The sequence below is a fragment of the Podarcis gaigeae genome, assembly GCF_964106915.1.
Source record: "Podarcis gaigeae genome assembly, chromosome: 6".
In the NCBI taxonomy this organism is placed as follows: Eukaryota; Metazoa; Chordata; class Lepidosauria; order Squamata; family Lacertidae; genus Podarcis; species Podarcis gaigeae.
Window position 1 is genome coordinate 18,924,968 of NC_139682.1, and position 22,074 is coordinate 18,947,041.

General features: G+C 45.1%; 2 long non-coding RNA genes across 3 annotated transcripts; one reads left to right on the forward strand and one right to left on the reverse strand.

The window, feature by feature from the left end:
* The first annotated feature begins 220 nt into the window (after positions 1-220).
* Positions 221-12,036, forward strand: LOC310847261. Of its 2 annotated transcripts, none has more exons than XR_014565737.1 (3): positions 221-840; positions 2,061-2,136; positions 11,550-12,036. It is a non-coding gene; the product is annotated as an uncharacterized lncRNA (long non-coding RNA). The 2 variants fall into 2 exon arrangements; XR_014565738.1 differs by having other exon boundaries at positions 221-706.
* A 1,931-nt stretch (positions 12,037-13,967) lies between these two features.
* Positions 13,968-17,568, reverse strand: LOC310847252. Its single transcript, XR_014565727.1, has 2 exons — positions 17,371-17,568; positions 13,968-14,398 (listed from the first exon to the last, which is right to left on the reverse strand). It is a non-coding gene; the product is annotated as an uncharacterized lncRNA (long non-coding RNA).
* Between the last annotated feature and the right edge of the window lie 4,506 nt (positions 17,569-22,074).

Genomic DNA, 22,074 nt, shown 5'->3' on the forward strand with positions numbered 1-22,074 from the left:
CGGCCGGCCGCCTCAGTGCCTCGCTGGCTCACTTGCCCCCAAACTCACGGGGCAGAGCTGCCTGCAGCGGAAGAGCCTGCCATGGCGCTCCGACCAACGGGCTGGCTCTTCCACAGACTCCAACTCTCGGGCCCTGGACTCTCGGCCTGGCGCCCGGCGCCCAGGTGCCCCACACCCCTGGCACCTATGGTTAAGATGGTCCTGCATATGAGCATATATTCAACACACAAAACAGTGACAATTTGTTGTCGACAAAGGACAGCTGGACATATAAAGGGCCCCATTACCTTCAGTAGCTTAGGGCCTCATCAAACCTAAATCCAGCCCTTGTTGGAGGTGTGTGGTATTGCTGGTGAAGAGGCACCATGGCCTTTCTTCTCTCTGCGTTCCTCTCAGCAGTCATTCCTCCTCTGGTCACAGCTATGGATGCACAACCTGTCTGTCTCCAGGCAGTCTGTAATGGATCATCTGCAATCGTCTCCAGGTTGCCTACAATGGATTCCCACAAAATGAGGTTAACGCCACCAGCCTTCGTGCATCATTTGCAGACATCTTTGTAACGCTGAGTTGGTTGGCCAATGGGCCTGGTGCCTGAAGCCAGCTCTCATTAGAGCTTGTCTTTGGGGATCCTGCCTCCTTCCATTCCATGGAACTGACCAAATCAGCGTAGGGGTAAACTCTTGGTTACAGATTATGTTTGGGATGGGTGAGTAACACTTGGCATTCACCTTACGTATGTAACTGCTACTGGATAGCAACACATTACAAAAGCGAAACGGCTATGAATTCTGCTGAGTGCTGAACTGCCGCCGAACATAATAACTCATAACGACGTCAACAGTGAGTCTCTTCTATCGTTTTTCTCATTTGCAGCATCTGCAGCAAACACTCAGAATGCTATGCAGAGTATTAATTGCTGCTTCTGTTGCTGTTATGGCTGCCATTATATTTCAAGGCAGGTTGGTTATTGATGACCGGGGAAAGAGAACAGGTGGTAGGTTCTGTAATGGACACCACCTGCCCTGTAGGAAGGAAGAAGGGAGGATGGGGTGGTGGTGGAGGAGAAGACAGTATCAGGGCCTGTTCACACAATGCCTCCAGAGCTGCTTCCAGAAAGTAGATATGGAAGGCAACTGTTTGGCACTGCCCTGCAGTGCTCTACAAGGTTCATTTCCCATGCTCTTTAACATCTATATGAAACTGCTGGAAGCTGTCATCAGACAACATGAGGTGGACGACACCCAGCTCTATCTCTCTGTTCCATCTGAATTGGAAGAGGTGGTGGAGATACTCCAGTAAATCCATTTCTTGGAGGCAGTGATAGCCTGGAATCCTGAAAAGATAAGAGATGTTAACATGTCCTGTGTTCTCAAGTATAGGAGATGGGGAGATGGCCTGTTCTGGCCTGAGCTGGCCCACAGCCCATGGATGCAAGGCTCAAGCGCTCTTGGTGGTTAGGAATGCCCTTTTCCAGCCCTGACTGGTTTGCTGGCTATGACCCCTTTTGGCCAAAAATGACTTGGCCATAGTATTCCATGCTCTGCTAACTTCCTGATTGGATTATTGCAATACACTCTACACGGGAGTACCCTTGAAGGAGACCTGGAAACCTCCATTCGTCCAAAAGGCAGCACCCAGATTACTGGCTTGGGTTCCATTTAGATCTCATATTATCCCTGTTTTAAAACAGATGCATCGGTTGCTGGTTTGTTCCCAGTTTGAAGTTCACAAACATAACAGCAGAGGTGGCAACTGCTGTGTTTTTGACTTCAAGGCCACATCCTTGCAGAAGTTGTTGTCATTGATGTCAGCTGCTCAGTAGTTCTTGTGGCTGGTATTCATGTTAGAGATTTAGGCCCCAAATGTCTGAAAGATACAGGCCCTTTTGGGAGTTAAGATGAGCAGAGGGGGCCTTCCTGGTAGTTCTGCTGCCCACAGAAAGTTGGGGGAGTGTGGCGGCCCAATAGACTAGAGGGAATTCTCTGTGACATCCACTAAGTTGTGGAATCCCAACCCCCATAGATGTACGTCATGCTAGACGTACATTATACATTTTTCAGTGAATGCTGAAGATGCACCTCTCTTTATCCAGGCCTTTGACACCTGAGATGCATATTTTAAAGACCAATTGCAACTGTAAGTTGCTTTTCATTGCTTTTAACATTGTATTTTAAGTTGTTGTAACCTGCTCTGGCTATGTGTGTGTAATGAATGAAAGCACTATTATTAATAATAATACCACATCTGGATGCAGATGTAGTTGGGTCCCCTCACCATCCATTCACTGTATGAACCTGCAATACAACATGAGTGAAAGTAATCCATTAACCTTGATTGGGTAAGCCCAAATCAGCACTGACCTAGTGATTTAAACCTACGGTATATGCTGCTCAACCCTCTAAAACAAAGGATTCAAAACAATTCTTGGAAATCTGGGTGAGGTTGAAAGATGCACATGAAGATAAAGCCAAATCAAACTTCACATCAGGCATGTTTGCAGATTTTAGTATCTAGGACTGAAAAATAGAGAACTGGACCATTGACACTGAAAAGGGCACTTCATAGTTTTTAGCAAGACATGTTTTCTTTACTGGTGGCTATTCTCAGCTCCACAGTTCTCTCCCTCTTGAACTTCCTTAAAGCCTGAAGATCTTCCCACAGCAAGGCAGATTTCTCTTTCTATGAAAGCATTTCTATGAAAGCTGGGAACGAGAAGGGTGTGACTAGAGAAAGACTGGAGACTGTTTGTAGTACATAAAATTCCCCATTTGTGCAGGGGTTGCATTCTGGCTCATCACCCGTGTCAGTGCAGTTTGCTTAAGCCCACACCACCCCATTCTGCCCCCTTCTAGGGCCAAAAATGGCACACACGTGGGCAGTTGTGCCCCAATTGAATGTGTGCAAAATGGTTCCCACTTGTGTGGGTAGAGTATTAGGGGAGAGAGTAGTCCCTCTGGTGGGGGACACATCGGGCTCCTTCTGGGATAGCTTGTCCACCTTTGGTCCCACCCTGCACTCAGCTCTCACTTGTGGCTCCTAGATGTCAGTATGTGACCAGCGTCCACACCCCGGGAATGGCTTTGACTGGCCAACTAAACCAGTAGGGTAGCTGATGAGTCTCAAAGCCTTGGTGAGTTAGGGACTTTCCCCTACATTTGAAGACAGGCTTTGACAGATTGAGCAGACAAGACCAATAATGGGTCCAACAGTCAATAAGGAGGTCTCTGCATGTGCTGTAGATGGAAGTGAGGGGCAGATGGGGCACTTCAACCTAGGAAGGTAGCCCCTCTAGGAGAAGATCCTAAACCTCCACTGCCTTGTAGGACATCTTCAGGAGAAGTCCAAGGAGGAAACCCTACACAAATCCGGAGTGGAGTCCCTAAGGTAGCTGGATGGTGTTTCATAAGCCTCCTTCCAGCAATTCCTGCAGTCCAGCTGGTGCCAAATGTATTGCTCTGCTTTCCTTTGGATCACCTCATGAAGTATGAAAGGGAGGTCTTGTTGTCTGCGCAGCCCAGGACCTCCACACACACTGCTGAGGCTTGCGCCACACAAAGGTCACTTTGGTGCTGTTAGCACAGCGGTTTGAGTTCACGCCTGGAGGCACACATTGTCTCCCAAGACAGATGGACAACAACAACAACATGGTTTTTCTAATGGCTATTTTTATGTACAATTTTCATGTTTCACAAAGGATGTCACCTGCCCTAACCCTAATCCCAAGTAGTTTGGGATGGTGCTGGTTGACTGGGGAGATAGACAATGCTTTTATGTGTGTGTATGTGCCCCCAGATCTCTGGTGCCTCCTGATTTTAGGCAGCTGCTGCAGACCACCCAAAAGAACGTTTGATGGAGACCACTTCACTATGTAGAAGGTTGTAAGAAAACAGCCCTCTGTTTGAAGGAGTTTTCTGTTTGAAGGGCAGTCTGGTCCAAGTCCTGTTTAAAGATGATGGTCAGGATTCAACGAAGAAGCTCTGCTAGGTAAAGCCCATGCAAGGACTCCTACTAGTGCAGTGGGGCTTCCTCCCTCTCCTCCCCTGTGCCCCATGCCTCCAAAATTGGGGGGGGGCAGCTTTGGGAGAATCCTCTTAACAGAGCATGGCAGTAGCAGAGGGCAGGTCACTCCATCAGGAAGCAGAAATGCCCTGCTGCTGCTTAGAGGGGTGAGCCAGGGATGTGGTTTGGACCATGTGAGTGCCTCAGCAGGAGTACCATATGGGAGACAGTGGATCTGCTGGTGCAATTGCTCCAGCTCAACCTTGCTGCTGCTTTGCCCCAGTCTTGTCCATGTAAAATAACAATAACACTGGAGTCTGGAAGTGACTCCATGACTCTGCCCCACCAAACTTTCTGCTGGGACCGGGCATGTTCAGAGCATGGACTGCTAACTAACTGTTGGAGGGAGATGGTGGAAAACTGGAGCTGGGGCTGGAATGGAATGACTGGACTCCTGAACAGGGAACACCCTGCACTGCAACATTCTGTTGCAGGGCCTCCCTTTTCTCATTCACCTCCTGTACTAGATTTCCAAGCGAATTTTTATACAAGAAGCGTTTAATATTTAACTCCAAGGAGGAGCATTTACTACGCTACTCAAAGCAAGCAACCCTCTTGGCATATTTACTTTCGACGTTTTGTATTTATTTATTGAAAAGAGCTTTCTTTTAACAGCTTGGTAAACATAACAAGTACCGGAGGGGAGAGGAGGAAAGAGGACCAGCAAAAGCTATTTAAGTCAGCGCTGCTATTCTTTTGTCTGTTTGTCCTGCCGTTCCAGCTATACTACTTAATCAGAAGCACAATGGTTTCTGAGCATGTATGAATTTCCTAAGTGTTAATAATAATAATAATAATAATAATAATAATAATAATAATAATTTATTATTTGTACCCTGCCCATCTGGTAAGGGGGCAAAAAAAAAGAAGAAGCAAAAATTGGGGGGGGGGGGAAATTATGGTACAATTTATATTTGCATCATTTTCAGTTTGCCCCCTCTCGATTAATGTCTTCTGTATGCTTCAACTTGCTGCTATGTCGGCCTGCCCCCCCCCCCCCTTCACCACTTCGTAGTAAACTCTTGTCCCATAGCCAGTACATTAAGTTCTTGGTTAGATCCATGACGTCAAATGGTATCTGGCTCCCAGCCATGGAATGATGCTGGGAAGGAATGCATGAATGAACTGGGTTCTCAGTTCACATAGTTCGTTCTCTCTCTCTCTCTGTGTGTGTTATAAAGCAGAGAATCTCCGTCTTTTAAACATTTAGCCATGGGGGGGGGGGGAGAGAGGTTGGAATGGTGCCCTGTGGCATATGCACTCCAAGCAGAAATCACACAAGACAGTTTTCCCTCTCTTGAAAGGTGTGAAGGAAGAAATGTCACTCCAAACTAGCCGTTTCAACAGAGGAAAATGCAAATCCATGATTGCAACTCATGCTAGAACAACCCTTTTTTTTAAAAGAAGGCTGTTTTTTTTTTTAAATGAACTTTAATCATCCCCAAGTCTAGCTGCAGCTCAAGACATAGGGATTTACTTTATTTTGGGGGTTTTTTTAGGGAAAGAGGAAAAAAAGAAAATTGACAGAGGACTGAAGACTTCAATAATTTATAAATGGAGGGGCAAGAATAAACACAAGCTCATCTTTCTGCAAACATGGAATTGCTGCAGTGAACAGGGAGTAAGCTGCACTGAGTTTAGTGGGACTTACTTCATGCCCTCCAACATTCCTCCGATGAAAATAAGGACGTCCCATTCCATCATGATAGTTTTACTGTTTATTCCCCCCCCACATCTTACTGGGTTGCCCTCGCCACTTTGGGCACCTTCCAACATATATAAAAACATAATAAATCATTAAATATATTTTTTAAAAAACCTTTGCCTATGGAGGATTGCCTTCAGACAGGGTTGGATAACTCCATAATAATAATAATAATAATAATAATAATAATAATAATAATAATAAAAAATATATTTATACCCCGCCCTCCCCAGCCAAGACCAGGCTCAGGGCGGCTAACAGCCAATAATAAAAACAAGTTGATTAAAATACAATTTAAAAAACAAGATTAAAATACAACATTAGGATGCAGCCTCTTCACAGGAAGAGAAAGGGAAAAAAAGAGGGGGAGGGAATCCAACTGATTCTAAGCCAAAGGCCAGGTGGAACAACTCTGTCTTACAGGCCCTGCGGAAAGAAATCAGATCCCGCAGGGCCCTGGTCTCATGAGACAGAGCGTTCCACCAAGCCGGAGCCAGTGTTAAGAAGGCCCTGGCTCTGGTTGAGGCTAATCTAACTTTCTTAGGGCCTGGGACCTCTGGGGTCATACCCTCCAACATTTCTCCAATGAAAACAGGGACATCCTAAGGAAAAGTGGGACATTCCAGGATCAAATCAGAAAACCGGGATGGTTTCTCTAAGTCAGGGACGTCCCTAGAAAATAGGGACCCTTGGAGGGTCTGTTACTTTGCAGTAAACATGTTTAGCATTGCATTGCACAGCTGGGAGAGTCCATCCAGTTGGTGTGGATGTTCAAAATGAGCAGAAAAGGAAGTCTTTCTGCATGCAACAGAAACTTTGTGGAAATTATCAAATTGTGAAGCTCAGTTTAAAGATGACATGCTGTAGTGTAGTCATTGCTGCCAATACTGTTGCAGCAGTGGGCAATGCATTCCTTGGTGGCCGGATCTGCTACTCTAATGGATCTTGTCACCCGAGATAGTTCCTTCACCTTGCCTCATGTGTGGGCCGGCCCCAATTCCTGCATTTGGTAACATAGTAAATCAGGTCGCAGCATGTTTAGCAATAGCATCGTTAGAGGCCTGTAGTGAACCAGTTTATATGGTCACATGGAACTCACCCAAAATTACACTTAAAGTAGGCCATCATTTTAAAATGATGATCCAGTAATGGTTACTAGTTATAAAAGCTAAAAGAATAAAAATAAACACAGTATTGATATTTAGACATACTCTAGCTCTGATTGCCAGATGGTGAGGACAAGGAGTAGGGAATAATTATCTGCATCAGGACTTGCTGGTGAATATCTCAGTTATTTGGCTGTCCACTGTCGGAGGCAGCATGCTGGATTAGAATGGACCTTTTCTCTGACCTTTCCTTAATGAAAGCAATGTTCAGGAACGCATCCCAGAGAACCAAACACACAAGTTCACACTTATCCAAACTTCACAATGCAAACAATGTTTGCAAAAAATGCATATATTGGGGAAAAAGTGTGCCCAACATGAAGATATTAGTGAAAACAATACACAAAACACATCATGTTGAGGAAAACTGCTTGCAAAAATGTGTACATTATTCAAGACTGCATACAAAATTGTGTTTGCTGGGAGAAATTAGCACAAGGATGCAGATGAATATTCACGAAAATTTAAAAATAAAAATAATCGCAGATTGCTGCAACATGTGGAGAACTGAATTTAAGATTGGAAAAATGAAAAATGGAGAGACCCCAAACTGATAAATTCTTTCATCTGAAGCTGTGACTATTGGTCATGCTGGCTGGGGCTGATGGGAGCTGGATTCCAACAGTGTCTTAGAGAGGAGAGAGGAAATTTAACCACTGCCCTTTCCTGAACCTGCAGCAGGGACTAAAAGTTCAGTCTCCGATTTGCCTTATTTCACCTGCTAGGGGATTAAAACGTGGTTCAGGCCAGGTGATTGGGCTGGGTTGTAGGGGACATTCTAGGATAAATTGTTCTCTCCGCTGCTACCCTGAGTGTGATTCATAGACAGCGTTGGCTGCTTAAAACCTAAGATGACCTGGCATTGACATGCAGGAAACAGAGCAGTTGGGTTCTCTCATTAAACTAGCTGTCACAGAAACTGGAGAAGAAACTGCTAGAAAACAAGAAAATATACTTTATCTCCGACTCTCTTTTAAGATAAATAACAAAGGCGCTGACTGACCAGTTCTGAAAATTCATCAGTCAAGGGTGGCTTGGTTTTTTGTTCTTTGTTTTTAAAAGAAGGCCTTTTATTCATTTACGTAAATGGCTCTGATTTCATTTGATGGAGGGCAGTATTAAAAACTGACACAAGCCACATACCCCTCTCCAGGCCACAACCCCCACTGTAAGATGTGTGGAGAAGATGGTATCCAAAGTACTTCATTCAGAACAAATTCAAACACACCTTGTTGTTGTTGTTTAGTCGTTTAGTCGTGTCCGACTCTTTGTGACCCCATGGACTAGAGCACGCCAGGCACTCCTGTCTTCCACTGACTCCTGCAGTTTGGTGAAACTCATGCTGGTAGCTTCAAGAACACTGTCCAACCATCTTGCCCTCTGTTGTCCCCTTCTCCTTGTGCCCACCATCTTTCCCAACATCAGGGTCTTTTCCAGGGAGTCTTCTCTTCTCATGAGGTGGCCAAAGTATTGGAGCCTCAGCTTCAGGATCTGTCCTTCCAATGAGCACTCAGGGCTGATTTCCTTCCAAATGGATAGGTTTGATCTTCTTGCTGTCCATGGGACTCTCAAGAGTCTCCTCCAACACCATAATTCAAAAGCATCAATTCTTCGGCGATCAGCCTTCTTTATGGTCCAGCTCTCACTTCCATACATCACTACTGGGAAAACCATAGCTTTAACCATACAGACCTTTGTCGGCAAGGTAATGTCTCTGCTTTTTAAGATGTCTCTGCTTTTTAAAAAACACACCTTAGGGATAGTGAAACCATGGAGTTAGGAGTCAGTGATGGCCACCAACTTGGATGGCTTTAAAAGAGAAAAGCACTTTTGCTTTGATGGAATGTGTCCTTGAGTTAGGATAATGCTTCTGTTTTTTCCTGAACGGAGATATGCCTGTGTGGGATTGTGGGTAGAGAAATTTGACTGCGGGCAGCTGTACAATGGGAAGAGACCCATATGAGGAAATGGTCCTGTTCAATATAAGGCAGTTTCATCAATACATCCATAAAACAGACAACTCTACCCACTTGGGGGCCCTGCTATTTCTGGGCCATTTGTCTATGGAGATAACTCTGGCACAGTGGAACAAGACCTGTGGTTTCACGGCCGGGGTACCAGAGCTTTCAAGCCTTCTCTTAGAACAGCTGACCAAAGGAAAGAAGAGATTTGGGTTGCCAACTGCAAAGCTAAGCAAGAAATGTGTCATGGGAGTTTTCATTGCATTGGCATGTTTTCTTTTAGCCCATGCCAGACGTTTAAATATGTAGAGTGGGAAGAAGATAATGGACAGAAATTAAGCGGACCTCCCTAAAGGTCCCTCTGTTGTGCTGTGTTTTGTTTTTGTGTGGGCAAAGGTTCAGAGAGGCTCTTGGTTCAGCTTCAGCCACTTTGCTTGTTTCTAAGTGAAACCAGCTGCGGACATGATCCAATGTACATAGCCTCCAGCTCTGCAAAACATTTGCATGAAAAGGTCTTTTTCTTTGCCTTATTTACTGCCTTGAAGCAAAAAAGAAAAAAGAAAAAATAGGGTAAAATGTCAAAATTCTGTTCCAGAACAAATTGCACATCTCCACCTACTCTTGGCTAAGCTGATTGTCCTTCACCTTTTTTGTGGGGAAAATCTGGATGAAAATGTGAAGATAATGGATACAACCAAGAACAGTGGAACTGCTTCTCTCTCTCTCTCTCTCTCTCTCTCTCTCTCTCTCTGTGTGTGTGTGTGTGTACGCGTGTGTGTTTGTGTGAGAGAGAAGGGTGTGATTTTATTAAAGGCAAAATGCGTTGTGTGTTTGTGACACACAAGTGAGCAAAGTTCCTTATTATTGGTATACAGAGAAATACAACAAAAACTTATGAATGAACAGCCGTAGCAATTTCACATAGCCAATGAGCTAACCTAAATAGTATTGGTCCAAGCACCACTCAAACAGCAAAACTACCGTAAGTCTGAAGTATCACTTCTCAAGACAATTAGAAAAGCCAAGAAGATTGTTAAATCTTTGAAGGTGACCCAGAAACTACAACTAATCCAGAATGTGGCAGCTAGACTGGTGACTGGGAGCGGCCGCCGAGACCATATAACACTGGTCCTGAAAGACCTACATTGGCTCCCAGTACTTTTCCAAGCACAATTCAAAGTGTTGGTGCTGACCTTTAAAGCCCTAAATGGCCTCAGCCCAATATACCTGAAGGAGCGTCTCCACTCCTATCATCCAGGCCGGACACTAAGGTCCAGCGCCGAGGGCCTTCTGGTGGTTCCCTCACTGTGAGAAGTGAGGTTACAGGGAACCAGGCAGAGGGCCTTCTTGGTGGTGGTGCCTGCCCTGTGGAACATCCTCCCTACAGATGTCAAGGAAATGCGGAACTGAAGGACATCCGTTTTCTTAACTTATAAGTGTACTTTTGACAATAAAGAGCTGATTCCTCGCTCTGCATATTCCATGCCAGTGCTGTGACACTCAATCATTCTCCCAGGGTGAGCCCGGGGTGACTCTGAATAATAATAATAATAATAATAATAATAATAATAATAATAATAATAATAATTTATTTATACCCTGCCCATCTGGCTGGGTTTCCCCAGCCACTCTGGGTGGCTCCCAACAGAACATCAATAACAATAAAAAAGCAACAACATCAAACATTAAAAACTTCCCTAAACAGGGCTGCCTTCAGATGTCTTCTAAAAGTTGTCTATTTCTCAGCTGCTCCTAGGTGTGCACCTCATGAGGCAGTTGCTCCAACCTTGGCTTATGTATCCCACCCCCAAGGAGCTGTGGGCAAGCAGATGAAGACTCCACCTTCGTGTATCCTGTTTCTGCTTCTCCCTCTTCACTCCTCTTCTGGTCCTGGGAGACAGTGGAGCAGGAGAGGTAGAGACAGGAGGCAAGCGAAAGGTTCCAGGTTCAATCCCTGGTATCTCCAGGGAGGGCAGGGGAAATTTCCTATCTGAAACCCTGGAGAGATGCTGCCTCTCAGTGTTGACAGGACTAAATCAGAACTAATTTTCATGTAAACTGCTTAGAGGTGTTGATGATTAAGAGTTATATAGGTCCTGTTAAGGCAGGGGTCAGCATACTTTTTCAGCAGGGGGCCAGGCCACTGTCCCTCATACCTTGGGGGATGACGAATATATTTGGGGGGGGGGAATGAACGAATTCCTATGCCCCACAAATAACCCAGAGATGCATTTTAAATAAAAGCACACATTCTACTCTTGTAAAAACACCAGGCGGGCCCCACAAATAACCCAGAGATGTATTTTAAATAAAAGGACACATTCTACTCAGGTAAAAACAAGCTGATTCCCGGACTGTCTGCAGGCCAGATTTAGAAGGCGATTGGGCCGGATCCAGCCCCCAGGCCTTAGTTTGCCTACCCATGTGTACGATGGGCACATGGCCTGATTTGTTATAAGGCAAAAGGCAATTTCCTATGGCTGCTCCCAACCCCAGACTTCTCCTCAGTTGAATGATGAGACATTTGCACTGAATGCAGAAGCTGTTGCTGAGACATAAGGGGAAGCTCAAGGAATTATGATGACTAGACAAGATAATCCATTCAGGTGCTTCACAAATATTTGGCGTATAGTCCAAGTGTGTTGTTTTTGTCAACAGGCACGTCCAATTGAAGAACTACCTGGCACCATGGAAGATGCCGTACATTCTGTACTCCAGACCCTCCTGACATGCTAAGGCTGCCTGCTTGTCTCAGAGCACCGTGCAGGTGTGTGGTCTGCAGCTTGCAGCAAAGTAAAATGTTGGCAGAGAGGAAGAGCTGAACACAGGAGAGAGAATATTTAACAAGCAGGGATGATTAAAAGCCCAAAATTGGGTTAGGCAGATGTGAACGAACAATAGGAGCGAGCTGATTGCAAAGTGCATACTAATCTAGTTATTCAGTCACCATGGAGATGATTTGTGTCATGAAAATGACTCCAGTAATGCTCTGGAACATGAGCTGCAATCAGGAGTTAACCTTATGCTTAAATGTGGACTCAGCACCCACCATGAAATCAGCAGCAAAGAATGTATTGCTGTACGCTACCTCCAGTCTCTAAGCATTGCAAGATTCTGGGGTTCCTAACTATCAGGCAGTTGAAGTAGGGGTACCCACCCATTATGTACTCCGGCACATTATGTTACTTAGAGAGGCATTACCTCAACAGGAAGCTAGCCTAGCTATTCCAGGAATTGAATCCGTGCTGGATTAATTAATTTCACAATTGTTCATAATCCAATAAAAACTATGTAGTTTAATTAATTCAATAACATTGATGCACTTGATCCAGAGATGCCAGCTTTTCAAAGCCTGACAGTCGTTTGCACCTCCAGCATCCCCCAGCTTCCCCCTTGACTCTTCGCACCCACCTACATAATTCCCCCTCCCCGGGAGTTGTACCATTTACTTTGGGAACCGCTTGGGACATAGGAATCTGCCTTATACTATTGGTCCATTTCTGTCTACTGGCAGCCGATCTCCAGGATTTAAGTCTCAATGTCTCTCCCAGACCTTCCCGAAGACGCCAGTGACTGAACTTGGAACCTTCTTCATGCAAAGCAGATTTTCTACTGCTGATCCACATCCCATCCCTAAAGGGCTATATTGGCATGAATCATTATTTCGGCTTGAGTGTGTTAATTCTGTGCTAATATGTTTAATTGCAAATGTAGTATGTTGCGCATAACCGGGAGAACACAGAGCTTCACTGGTGTACTGCTGATTTGTGAAAGTAACTTATTTGATCCTGAGGCTACCGCTTGGCAATGTGGCAATCATTTCAGCTTTTTCTAAATGCAAGCGCAGTTCCTGATTATGATTCACCTGTTTGATTAAAAATAATTACACAAGGGAGATATGGAGCCCTCTGAGAACTTGGACGGAGTTGGAGAAGCAGTACCAGATCGTTTTAATGTTAGTCATTTGATAAGTGGAGACTAATTTTCTCTTCCGCCTGGAACTGTTGAGTAAAGTTTTGCTTAGATGGTATCACCAAGAGGAAATAGAATTATTATATTGAAATGCTTCTGGAATCTGCAGAGTATTCACAAATATAAACATAATGAAGAGTGTTGCATGGGAAACCCCAGCTCAATCCCAGCTGCACTTGCCAGTTACTAGATCAAGCTGTCTCTTATGTAAGAGTCACCTTATTATGATTTTAGTATGATAAATATCATTAATTATACTGAATGTTGATTACCTTTCTTCTTCTTCTTCTTCTTCTTCTTCTTCTTCTTCTTCTTCTTCTTCTTCTTCTTCTTCTTCCATTAAGATGTTTCTGACCTCTGCACGTGCATTATTTCACTCCCCACTATAACCCCATACAGAGTAGGTCACTATTCTTATATCACTATCTATATTATAGATGAGGGATGTGGATGGCGTTGTGGTCTAAACCACTGAGTCTCTTGGGTTTGCTGATCAGAAGCTCAGTGGTTCAAATCTGTGCAACAGGTTGAGCTCTCCTTGGTCTGTCCCAGCCTCTGCCAACCTAGCAGTTCGAAAGCATTCCAGTGCAAGTAGATAAATACGTACCACTGTGGCAGGAAGGTAAACAGTGTTTCCATGTGCTCTGGTTTCCGTGATAGTGTCCCATTGCACGAGCAGTGGTTTAGTCATGCTGGCCACGTGACCTGGAAAGTTGTCTGTGGACAAATGCTGGCTCCCTTGGCCTGAAAGCAAGATGAGTGCCACAACCCCATAGTCGCCTTTGACTGAACTTAACCCTCCAGGGGTCCTTTGCATTTACCTTACCTATAGATGAGCAAACCATCCATGACTGGTAGGGTTGCTTGGTTTAAAGTTTCTGGGTCGTATCCAACAAAATTCTTCTGCTAGTGCAAGGATTTGTGCTCGCGCAACAAAATGTACCTTCCCTCTCCCCACATAGCCCCCAACCTGCTCCAAAGGGGTGGTGGAACTTCCCCAGAACAGATTTAGGAGCGTTCAGGAAGAGGAGAGGAAAGGGAAGTGTCAGGATGCTGGCAGCAGCTCCTAGCTGATTGCCTGGAAAAGTATAAAGACAAGGGTAGGTTTCTTACCATCTTTTTTTATTCAGTAATTACAGAGAGAGGCTATAGAACCCAGCCTCTTGGATAATGGCATTGTCCCGAGTAAATCTCCCCTCCCCTCTCTCTCTCATTTCCTCATTGTCACTTCTACGGGAGCTGCTACGTGCCTTCTGTCTTTGAGCTCTTTGCTCTCCTACTTTCAAGGCTCGGTGGGTTCTGGGGGGTGGGTGGGTCTGGAATGCTTTCTAAAGACCCTTGTCACGGTCCTGTTTACGGATGATCAAAGTCCTGGCTGGGGACTTCGGGACCAGGGGCAAGATGGCGGGGCGGGAGCAGGAACGGAAGTCCAGAAGCCAGGAGTCAGAAAGCCAAGAGCCCAAGGGTCAGAGAGCCGGGAGTCAAGAAGCCAAGGGTCTGATGGTCAGGAAGCATGGAGTCACAAAGTCAGGGGTCTGAGGATCAAGAAGCAAGGAGTCAAGGGTCCGAGGATCAAGAAGCGAGGAGTCACAAAGTCAGGGGTCTGAGGATCAAGAAGCAAGGATTCAAGGAGTCAAACTCAGCAAGGCAGGGAAAGTGTTGCTGTGGCAAAGAGCCAAGGGGAAAATGCTGACCTTATATCCCTTCCCGGCTCTGGCCACCAGGTGCAGTGAGTTACCAATCGGCCTCACCTGTGTGGCTGCGCCTTGCCTCTTCAGATCAAACTTAGGAAGGCCCCAGTCCTGCAGGGTCCTATTGGTCACAGGGCCTGGCTCCTGCACGCACACCTGACAACACTGTGTCCATCAGCTGTTGCCCTGCTTCCTCCTCCTCCTCCTCTCTCCCATGATCTCCCAACTTTCCCCCTTATCTGCCTCTGAGCTGTGACCTCCCGCAAACCCCTTTGTAAATCTAAACTGTCTTCTTCTTCCTCTTCGCTGGAAGGTTCAGGCTGGGGGGGTGGTCTCACCATTCCTCCTCTGCCCAGTCCCTGACAGGAAGTCCCATTGCACATCCACCCCTAACTGGAGATTGTGGGGACTGAACATGGGACCTTCTTCAGTCAAGGCAGATGGTCTTTTCCTTCAAAAACCTATAACAGTGGCAGGGATGTGGATTCATCATGTGCCTTAGTGTAGGCAAAGGGATGTTCTAAGCATGTGAAATGCTGGAAGGCATGATATGTGAGCCAGTGTGGTGTAGTGGTTAAGAGCGGTAGTCTCATAATCTGGTGAACTGGGTTCACGTCTCCGCTCCTCCACATGCAGCTGCTGGGTGACCTTGGGCTAGTCACACTTCTCTGAAGTCTCTCAGCCCCACTCACCTCACAGAGTGTTTGTTGTGGGGGAGGAAGGGAAAGGAGAATGTTAGCCGCTTTGAGACTCCTGAAGGGAAGTGAAAGGCGGGATATCAAATCCAAACTCCTCCTCCTCCTCCTCCTCCTCCTCTTCTTTGCTGTGTTCCTACAAGAAAACGTGTCTTGAGTTTTTTTAAGTCGCAACAGGAAGGTGGTGTGGGCAGGGCAGAATAAGCATGATGTTACTATCTGACACGAAAGACTGTCCTGATGCAGGGCAGAAGGAATATTGGTCCTTGCCAGAAGAACAAAATAATAGTTCTGTGGACTAGGTAAATACCAGAGTAACTGTACAAAAGAAATAAAACCGATCTTCTCATGTCAGACTTTTGCAAATAATAAAAAAACCCAAATTAAAGAAATCATCTACTTAAGAGAAGAAATAATAAGTCCATTAGAAACCATGTACACTCCAGGCAACAATTCAATACGTTGAAAAAGCCATTTGGGCTGAAGATCAATAATTGATACCGGCCTTTAATTAAATTGGGGTTCTAATAATTTCAGGACAGTTGCTAGCTCCCAAGGCATATGTGTCACAATGAAATGTGTGTGGTAATCAGTAATCAATAATATTGTGTAAACAAAGCATTGCCCTGTGAAAGCACAGCTAAGCAACCTTTGTTGGGGAGTATTTAGGGAGGGGAATACCTCTGCTTTGATTGAGGTTACAAATCCCCCAAAGTAGCTTTGCTAATCTTTTGCAGCAAAAGCAACAAAGAATTTTGCAGCACCAGGGGTTCCAATTTAGGTAAGCCCTGGCACACATAATCAATCGTATGATGCAGTACACACACACCATTTGAGGGGCAATGCCCATCAATTTTGTGGGCCCCGGCCCCCTCAAATATTTTATTGTGGGGGGTCGAAGCCCCCACAGTCCTTAGGAGTTGGCTCCTATGTGCAGCACCATAAAAGATTGTCACATTTGCACCATGGAAACATAGCACTGTAGTGATGGAAGGGACCCCGGGGTCATCTAATCCAGCCCCCTGCCATGCAGGAATCTCAACTCAAGCATGCATGACAGATGGCCATCCAACCTTTGCTTAAAAACCTCCAAGGAAGGAGAGTCCCTCACCTCCCTAGGGAGTCCATTCCACTGTCAAGCAGCTCTTACCACCAGAAAGTTCTTCCTGATGTTTAGTTGGAATCTCCTTTCTTTTACCTTGAAACCATTGGTTTGGATCCTTCCCTTGGGAGCACGAGAAAATAAGATTGCTCCATCTTCCATGTGACAGTCCTGCATTTCTCTCTATTCTGCAATCTCCTTTTGTGCGCACACCCCAGGATGATATATGTTGCTTTAAGATGCATGGAATCTTAAGAGCAAGACTGTTGGTTACCTTGTTCAGTTAGAGAAGGTTAAGTTCAGCTGATGGATGGATATGGAGGTTTGCTTGTTCATAAAATACCTGTTCTAAACTACTACATTCAATTTGAAACTTCATAGAATCATAGAGTTGGAAGAGACCACAAGGGCCATCAAGTCTAACCCCCTGCCAAGCAGGAATCACCATCAGAGCACTCCTGACATATGGTTGTCAAGCCTCTGCTTAAAGACCTCCAAAGAAGGAGACTCCACCACACTCCTTGGCAGCAAATTCCACTGTCGAACAGCTCTTACTGTCAGGAAGTTCTTCCTAATGTTTAGGTGGAATCTTCTCTCTTGTAGTTTGGATCCATTGCTCCGTGTCTGCTTCTCTGGAGCAGCAGAAAACAACCTTTCTCCCTCCTCTATGTGACATCCTTTTATATATTTGAACATGGCTATCATATCACCCCTTAACCTCCTCTTCTCCAGGCTAAACATGCCCAGCTCCCTTAGCTGTTCCTCATAAGGCATCGTTTCCAGGCCTTTGACCATTTTGGTTGCCCTCCTCTGGACAGGTTGAACACAACACATGGTTCCAGGAGAGAGATGTATTGTGTATCAGTGCAACAACCAAGATCCTGAAAAGCTCTGAAAGACTTCCATTATGGGTTATTCTCAAACCACCCAAGTCCTATTTTCTAGGATGCTGTGTAGCTATTTTCTGCCATATTGGATAAGCAATTATAGTGATTGCAGACACAAACTAGGTAACTCACGATGCTATGCTTCCCTCCTGGCTATTTGAACTCCTAATCATAATCTTCTCAATGCTTTGACATTTCCCTGCTTGAGAGTCCACTGGAAGCCTCGTCTTCTTGGTGTATGTTATTTTCTCTGGCATCCAGGGAACTGGCACAGCTTTGCAAGATCAGCTTAAGAGAATACAACAAGGCCGGAGCAAATATACTGGCAGAAAGGAGGCCTCAAGGCAATTATTCAAAAGGGAATGCCAAAGAGAAACATAAAATTCCAATGGTTCTTAATTCCGGGCACTATCATCAAATGCTCAGGAGTGCAGCTCCGATCAGAGAGATAGCATTCCTGCCTGGGTGAGCAGAGTTTTTACACAGGCTTTATCTTTGAGATGGAGGAGGAATAAAACTAGGAGATTGGCAGGCTGGGACTGGCAGCCAGCAAGCTGCAAACTTGGCAAAACCCAATCTTGATTTCTTCGTTATTTTGTTACCGGTCCACTTTGGGGTTGGTAGTTCTGTTATCATCCTCTATAGTTGTTTGATTGTTAATTTTCATGCATATGGATTTTATCTTCTTTTATCTCATCTTGTTTTGGATTGTTACACTCGCTCCAATTCTCTGAGTGGCCGTAAGCTCCAAAGGCACAGTGCTTACCCTGGTTTTCTTCTCTTTCAAAAGAGTTTCCCAGGAAGTTTTACTGGTGCTTTGTAATGTTTGCATTTATTTTACAAATATACAGGTTGCAGAAACACACAGATGAGGAGGGGGATGCAGCGTAAGCCCTCTGACACACTGCAAAAGTTCTCTGCTCCTGTGTCAGATTTCTAGGGAGACGGATGCCATCCTAAAATACTTTCATGAAATCCAAAGGCATGTCTGTTTCTTGAGCACTATTCAGATTTGTTTGTTTGCATGACATTGCCTCATTCCAGTCCATTTTTTTGGAACCTTTCCAAATTGCAAAAAGATTTGGCCGCCCTCTATTGCTGCCATGTTCCCCCAGTGTATGTGTGCTCAACATGCTTATAGTTCTATGCATCCTCCATGTGAAGATGGCACTTTCTGCCAGTGTCCCAGAAAAACTGGGACAGCCCATTTTTTTTCCGTGAAAGAATGGCAGCCGTGTTGGTTGTCACAATCTCACTTGATTTTGCAGTGCAAGACCCCCCCCCCAAGAAAATTCTTTTTTGGGGAGGGAATACATGGTGTGGAATCATGCGAGATCGTGGAAACCAAAATGTCCACCATGCTCTCAAGATAAAAAACGGGAAGAAGGCGTCCCGGATTTGGGCTTCAGAATGTTGGAGGGTATAAGATAGACCCTGTGTGCTTGTAGAACTCCTTCCAGTGCCCACTGAATGCATGTCAGGCTTCAAGGAATTGGCTTCCTCCCCCCTTGGCAGTAGATAAGCAGAACAAAGAGAAAGGAGTCTTCTTACCAGTTAGAATTCTTAATAATCACCAAAAAATTTAATTAGCGAAACCAGAAGATACTCGACTTCCCAAATGCCATACATAGCTAACCTTGAAATACCAAAACAATGAAGGGCTTTCACTTTGGCCCGTTGTCAGGGGCCAGTTCAGGAAGGCTGTTATAGGAAGATACTATACGAGGAGAGGGAATGGCCATGTGGCTCTGGGCAGCAGGAAACAACAGAGCATGCCCTTCCACATTGTCAGTATTATATAGACATTTGAGCCAGGTTTCTCCAGCCCATCCTATATAAGTTCCCTGGGCGTTCAGAACAACACTACATCTCCCTGTTACTACACGACGAAAGCCCAGAAGTAACATATTTAGTCGCCAGATTCTGCGCTGCATGATAGATATTCGTCAAAGGATTTTCTATGTTAAAAATCAGTCCTAAATTGAAGGCCCTTATTGTTAGAGCTGCACTTCCGAAGCCCCACCCCATATGGCTGTTTTTAACTGATCTCTTTTAATTTTTCTTATCATTTTTTACTCATCCATTACCTATGCTTAATCAAGTATTTTATGTAAAGTGGTACCTCGGGTTACAAATACCTCAGGTTACAAACACTTCGGGTTACAGACTCCGCTAACCCGGAAGTAGTACCTTTGGTTAAGAACTTTGCCCCAGGATGAGAACAGATATCATGTGGCGGCGGCGTGGCGGGAGCGGGAGGCCCCATTAGCTAAAGTGGTACCTCAGGTTAAGAATGGTTTCAGGTTAAGAACGGACCTCCGGAACGAATTAAGTTTGTAACCAAAGGTACCACTGTATATGTTTTAATCTACGTTTGGTTCTTGCTCCCATTTATTTTATAATTATCCGCTTAGAGATACTGTTATGCTATTTATTTAGATGTTTTGCTTATGCTGGTCTGCGACTGTAATAAAGTAAATTCATTCATTCATTCATTCACAGCGAGGGATAACAAACGTCTCCCTCTAAGAATGGCAGTGCTCCCTCCCCCCGCCCCTCTCAATACACGTCACCCCTATGTCTGGTAACCTGAGCTTGTAGTTGCTGCGCTTTCTGTTCAGCAACTTTCTCAGCTCTCCTAGAATGTGGAGAGTGGTGAAGGGGGATGCTATACAATGACTGTGAATCTGTTAACCCTCTCTCTCCCAGTGTCTCTTCTCCTAGCCGCTCTTCAGGATTTCCCAGCTTTTCTCTTCTGAACTATGCCCCTCTGTAAACCACTGTTCTAAATCTATACTGCCCTCCTGCTCCTAGGAAGATTCAGGGTCAGGGGCAGGTGGTGGCACCCACCATTCTTCCTCATTGCAGCTCTCCTCAGCACGATCCCTGACAATGCATGATGGAGGCACATGGTGAGGGGGCCAGTCCATGCACAGTGGTGGTAGGTGAGATCAGAGCATGCAGTGATGTTGGCAGATAGGGTTAGGCTGTGTGAAATCATGATCACTCCCAGCATGTTCTTTCAAAGCATGGAAGCGTTTGTGTGGACACCCATATATTTCTCAATCTAACACACCTCAGAGGTTTGTTGTGAAAATAAAATGAGCAGCGAGAAAGAACCTTGTCCACTTCCCTGAGCTCCTTGGAGAAACGGTGGGCTAAAGACATAATGAGTACAGGAAACTCTGAGTGGTTTTGTGTTCCTTTATGTCTAGGCCAATTTCAAGCAAAGCAGATTTAACATTCCGCTGTGATCTCCATAAAACATATTTGGCAACCCTGCTGTGGAAATAGGTCATGTTACAGCTGGACACATAGCTGGAGTCCCCGAATATTGAGAGCGTCTGCATTTGTGGTATAATTTATAGCTGTATGGAGGAAACAGCAATTAAATTATCATGCAACGCCCGGACAGGAACGTCTCCTCCACAGCTCATAAATGCATGTGAGAGGGGAAGCAAAGTTCCCGAATAAAATCAAAGTTCTTCCTTTATCTGAACATTTCCATTTAGGAGGATAGAGAAAGAATCTGAATTCTCATCCAAAACGTATTGTTATCTGCTTTTCACTCAATGAATTTAGCAGAAGCACAGCACAATTTTGGAATAAAGTCGTATGGCATTCTTTTGTTTTTAACTTTTGGTGCATGAACTGCTCTACTAGGCTTTCCTACTAGGTGTGGGAATGTAGTCCTAATATTACATCTGAGAATCTTTGTGGGGCAGTTAAAAGTGTGAGCCAGGACATCCCTAGTTCAATGCTTGCCTCTCCCATAAGCTTGCTATAAGCCTTGTGGTCACAATGGCAATGGTGAGCAGCTATTGGGGCCCCACGTCTGTGTAGGGCAGCTGTGTGTCCTACTTTATAGAGAAAATGGCTGTCGGAGGGCAGCCTGCTATCTGAAGACATCCCCTATTTGAATGACTGTTTGGTCCAAGTTCAGATTAGAGATAGGAAAAGATGGAGGGGTCTTGAAGTTGCCTATCAGCAGTGAACACCCAGACAGCAGACTTGGCAGGCACACACAGGTCACCTGTTCATAGTCTTCCCTATTCTGGTGGGCTGCATTATATTTCTATCTAAATTACACTCCTTATTTCTAAATTTGCATCTATACATATGAATCAGCCCATGCAGACTTTGTGCAGATCTGTATCCTTTTTCTTCCTATTGTTCAGTGATACATTCCCTCTTTTTGGTGATTCTCCATCCTTGGCAGGGACCACTTGTTCCAACGCTTATACTGATTATACCTGCCGTGCTTTTAATGAGCAGCAGTGGGATGCCATGGTGAAGCTGCCATTTTGAATTGGCTTCCCTGGTGCGATGTTCTCTCAGGTACTTTTAATGAAGGGTGTTTTACAGCAGATCATGGTGCTATTTCTGCTGCTAAGTTCACTAGGGTGGGTTCACTGATGCCATCAGAGGGCCCTCATTTGGCAGACGTCCTCACATTTGCCACTGGTCCTGCCTCACACAGCCACCACTCTTTCAGGCTCCAGCATCTGCATTAGCTCCCAAAGTTACATCAGACTCTAATGCAATCAAAACACAGAACCCAGGATTAGGCTATGCAAATGAAAGGATCCAAACGCTTCTGGTAAAGAGAACGTACGATTCTCAACAGCACCCATTAACTTGCATGGAGTAAAATAATAATTTGGGACACAGTTTTGTTGCATACTAAAACACTTTAGCATGCCCCAGGCATTAAAGATAAAGGTAAAGGGACCCCCTAGGTTCAGTCATGGCCGACTCTGGGGTTGCGGCGCTCATCTCGTTTTATTGGCCAAGGGAGCCAGCGTACAGCTTCCGGGTCATGTGGCCAGCATGACT